At 48.9% G+C, this 4,596-nt stretch overlaps 1 long non-coding RNA gene across 1 annotated transcript; it reads left to right on the top strand.

Moving 5' to 3' along the window:
- The first annotated feature begins 2,243 nt into the window (after positions 1-2,243).
- Positions 2,244-3,447, top strand: LOC117150680. Its single transcript, XR_004460772.1, has 2 exons — positions 2,244-2,632; positions 2,705-3,447. It is a non-coding gene; the product is annotated as an uncharacterized LOC117150680 (long non-coding RNA).
- The last annotated feature ends 1,149 nt before the right edge of the window (positions 3,448-4,596 follow it).

Below are 4,596 nucleotides of genomic sequence, written 5' to 3'. Positions count from 1 at the left end.
ATTGCATGAGGGTGTGTGTGTGGGAAAAATTATTCTAGCTGTTTTCGCTGCTTTCTCTGTGTTGAGTGCACTGGCGTCATCGTCTTGTGTAGGTGTATCTACATGTGTTAGTGGCGAGGAAGTGCTAAAATTTTTGCTAATGGAAGTGGGGAAGGGGCTATCGGCAGGCTTTTTTTCAGTGGCTTTTGTGGTATTAGCAGTACTCCCGCATATATCAACAAATAAAGGGTCTGGCAATATGGTATTTTTATTTTCATTTAATACAATATTTTCAAAATCGTAAGATTTCATGTCGGTATTTAGTTGATATAGGCTTCTTCTTACTAAGGTGGTTTCATTTGGCGTTGGCGTTGTATCCAGCGATGAGACTCTAGCTGATGGCGGCGACGACGAGCAGTTGCTATCATCCGAGGAGATAGATAGCACTGTTGCCCATCCTTCACTTTGGTCTCCATTATGTCCGTCCATTTTGTATGCTGCGTTTCCTCGTGTTCACTTTGGGTAGCTGTTTCACTGGCGCCTCTGTCGGATTTTTAATCACCACTGACGCGCCGTTTTGGTCGGGAAGCCTAGGCGGGCTATTGGACTTCGATAAATCGGAGGGAAAAAAACACGGCTAGTAATCGGCGTTCTGGCGATTTTCCCGTCAGAATGGTTACCGATATATCGCTTCGCGTTGGCCGATGTCATTGGTCATTATCAGCAGCTGGTCTCACTACTCCTGGGCTTCGATAAATCGGAGGTAAAAGCAACTTAGCTGGTAATCGATGTTCTGGCATTTTTCCCGCCAGAAACGTTATCGATATCCTGCTTCGCGTTAGCCGGTATTCCAGGTCATTCTCGGTAGCTGGTCTCACTACTACTTGGAAAGGGAAAAAGAAATCATATGTTACCTTTGTTGATGTAAATTGTGATGTAGTTTTCTCCTTTTTGGTACCGCAAACTAAATATTATTATTTCTTTCAGCGTCGCTGTTCATCGCGCCACCGCGGAGATGCCATCGTGTACCAGGCATCGGCCAATCTGGCCCGTCAGGCCTGATGCAAGCGTCCAGTCTGTGGCGGGTGGAAAAATGCGCCGCAGTCCAGCGTCGTCTGCAGGAAAAGCTCCGGTTTGCCAGGAATGCAGTTACATACAAATCTGAAGGGACAAAACTGATCCAGATTTCTTTCTTCCAGATTTGATACGCCGGTGATTGTTGTCCAGGATGATTGTCCAGTGGTCAGGTAATGAGTCGGAAAAACAATGATCAGCTGGCTCGCCAATATATTCTGACATCCGGAAGGAAGGATTTGTCCGCAGGATAATCGATGTCTCATACGTCGTACAGGCGAACCTGTTGGCAAGGAATGCGACTGCGGCAGAACCATTCCCTGTTACTGCTGTCGCTGCCGCCGCTGCTGTTGTTGCATTATGGTGGTGGCTGCGTCGCCGCCGCTGTTGCTGCTGGTGGTGAAAGCGTCGCTGCTGTTGTTGTTGCTGGTGGTGACTACTTCGCTGCTGTTGCTGTTGATGGTGGTGGCTGCGTCGCTGCTGTTGCCGCTGCTGGTGGCGACCGCGTCGCTGCTGTTGTTGCTGCTGGTGGTGACTGCTTCGCTGCTGGTGGTGACTGCGTCGCTGCTGGTGGTGTCTGCGTCGCTGCTGGTGGTGACTGCGTCGCTGCTGGTGGTGACTGCGTCGCTGCTGGTGGTGACTGCGTCGCTGCTGGTGGTGACTGCGTCGCTGCTGGTGGTGACTGCGTCGCTGCTGTTGCTGTTGGTGGTGGTGACTGAGTCGCCGCTGTTGCTGCTGCCGGTGGCGACTGCGTCGTTGCTGTTGTTGCTGCTGGTGGTGACTGCGTCGCTGCAGTTGCTGCTGATGGTGGTGACTGCGTCGCTGCTGATGGTGGTGACTGCGTCGCTGCTGTTTCCGCTGCTGGTGGCGACCGCGTCGCTGCTGTTGTTGCTGCTGGTGGTGACTGCGTCGCTTCTGGTGGTAACTGCGTCGCTGCTGGTGGTGACTGCGTCGTTGATGTTGCTGCTGATGGTGGGACTGCTTCGACGCTGTTGCTGTTGCCGGTGGCGGCTGCGTCGCTGCTGGTGGTGACTGCGTCGCTGCTGGTGGTGACTGCGTCGCTGCTGGTGGTGACTGCTTCGCTGCTGTTGCTGCTGTTGTTGCTGGTGGTGGTGACTGCGTCGCTGCTGTTGTTGCTGATGGTGGTGACTGCGTAGCTGCTGGTGGTGACTGCGTCGCTGCTTGTGGTGACTGCGTCGCTGCTGGTGGTGACTGCGTCGCTGCTGATGGTGACTGCGTCGCTGCTGGTGGTGACTGCGTCGCCACCTTGTGTACCCGATCAGCTGAGGGCTAGCGCCAGTGTCTCCGTTCGCGTTTATAAGACGCTGCTGTTGCTGCTGTATTAGCTACGGGCTGGCGGGCGGTGCTGACCTGGAGACGTCGTTGAGCTGCTATCCGGCCGGATCGTCGTCGTCTTCGCCATTATACGGTTCGTTGTTGCTGTTTGCCGCACCGCCACGGAGACGCTAGCTTGAATGGAAATAGCCTGCCTGGCCCGTCTACCCTGATGCGAGCATACAAACTGCAGCTGGAGGGAGGCATTCGTCGAGTCCAACGTCGTTGCCAGGAGACATGCTAGGTTAGCCAGGAATGCACTTTTGGTACACGACTGTGAAAAATGGATGGATAATACAAGTTTTCTTCTTTCCAGGGTAAAACGCCTCTGTTAACTGGTCCAGTGTGTTGACCAGGGTCAAGACAAAAGGTCGGGTCGTCAAAATTTCCAAGTGGCTGTTGAGGCGAGAAAACTCCCTGCTGTTGCTGCAGCTGTTTGTTGTTACTTCTGCTGGGGAATGTGTTTACGCCTGCTGATCCCGTTTATTAATGAAGGCGCTACTTGTTGCTGCTGAACTGGCATCGGAGTGGTGGGCGAGAGACAAGTTGGCATCATTCTCGAGGCTCCCATCAGGCCTGGTCATCTTAAGTTCCAGTGTCACTGATCACCACATCCTACGCGGTGATGCCAGCATGTATCAGGCGTCGGCCATTCGGGTCCGTCAGCCCTGATGCAGGCATCCCAATTTTGGCAGGAAGGAAAACAAGCGCCGCAGTTCTGGTGCTTTTACAGGACACGCCGGTTTTCAGGAATGAAATTTTATTGTATATTTTAGGAAAGAGAAGGAGAACTAAAAAATTATTCTCTTTCTTTCAGGAAAGCGGTGGTGAAGTGCCAGACTAAGCGGCAGATGGAGCCATCATAAAGCGGAGATTGTTTCAGGCACAAATCCATCAGTTTGGAATGAGAGACGGATCACCAGTGATGCATTCACCATCTCGCCAGGATAGCGCAATTCGAGTGCGCAGTCTATATCATCCAGTAGGTGTTATAAGTTAAATTTTACCATTTATATGTAAGACATTTCCCTTTTTTAAAATAACCTGAGTGAGCCTTTAGCCTTTTTTATTTATTTCTTTTCTATTTATATGTTTTGCCACCCCTTCCGCCAGTTTTGGTTAATTCTGTCTTTTGCTTTTCTCTGATTTATTTTAATTCTGTTCCTGGTCTCCTTCGTAGTCGGGTAAGATTATTCTCTGTACATTTAGTGGTTGTCTTTTAAATCTTTCTATTATTTCCTGTCTGGTTAGATCGCCCCTTCTATATTGCTTATTGTATAGGTTGATTTCTGATTCACACCATCTATCTGGAGGCCACTTTTGGCTTTCCCTTTCCCTTCTTTCGCTCTCTTCCTGTTTTTTTATTCTTCTAAGCTCTTCCTCTTCTTCCTCTAGTCTCAGTAGGGTGGGGAGTTCGATTAGATGTGTTTGCCTTATTTTATCTCTCTCACTTCGCTTTTTTAGGGTTCTGCAGTCGTCTAGATCAGGGATTTTTAGAAGTTTAGGTGAGAGGGTTTGTCCAGTCTGTTTTAGGGTGATATGGTCCCTTGTCATTTTCAAGTACCTCTGCCTGCTTCTTACTAATCTGTTCGGGATAAAGTGCCTAGAGAAGATCCTGCGAACAGCTATATTTGGGTGTGATTTTATGGTTTCTGAGAACCTGTGGACAGCCTGTTGGTAGAATTCTTCTACTGTTTTGACTCCAAATCGTTCCCTTATAGTTTCGTTTTTCGTATATCTTCCCGCTCTAAATATGTCTCTCATTTTCTTATTTTCCGCAACTTGTATACGTCTTATCTGTGCATCCGTAACAAGGGGACCCCAGGCTGCTATTGCATACTGCCATATTGGTGACAGGACTGACTTAAGGATCAGCATTTTAGTCTTTGTAGGGAGTTTGCTCCTTCCGTTTAAGACCCATGTCAATTTTCTGTAGGCTGTAGTGTATTTGCCCACCAGCTTTGTGACGTGTGAACTAAGGGTTAGCTTGCTGTCAAGGATTACGCCAAGGTATGATTGTTTGTTTTCAGTCTTTATTGTTTGGCCCTTTATCTTCATAGTCTTTAGATTTGTTGGTAAGTCGTTTTTAATGTGAAGATGACGTGTCCAGTTTTAGCAGCGTTTATATATACCCCATTTGTCCGCCCAGTCGGAAAATGACTTAAGGTAGTTTTCATTGTTTCTTGTGGCAGCAGTTGGTATTATGTT

This window comes from Drosophila mauritiana, chromosome 2L, assembly GCF_004382145.1.
Source record: "Drosophila mauritiana strain mau12 chromosome 2L, ASM438214v1, whole genome shotgun sequence".
NCBI classification, from domain to species: Eukaryota; Metazoa; Arthropoda; class Insecta; order Diptera; family Drosophilidae; genus Drosophila; species Drosophila mauritiana.
Note: the sequence above shows the minus strand (reverse complement) of the source record. Positions and strands in the feature narration are given on the sequence as shown.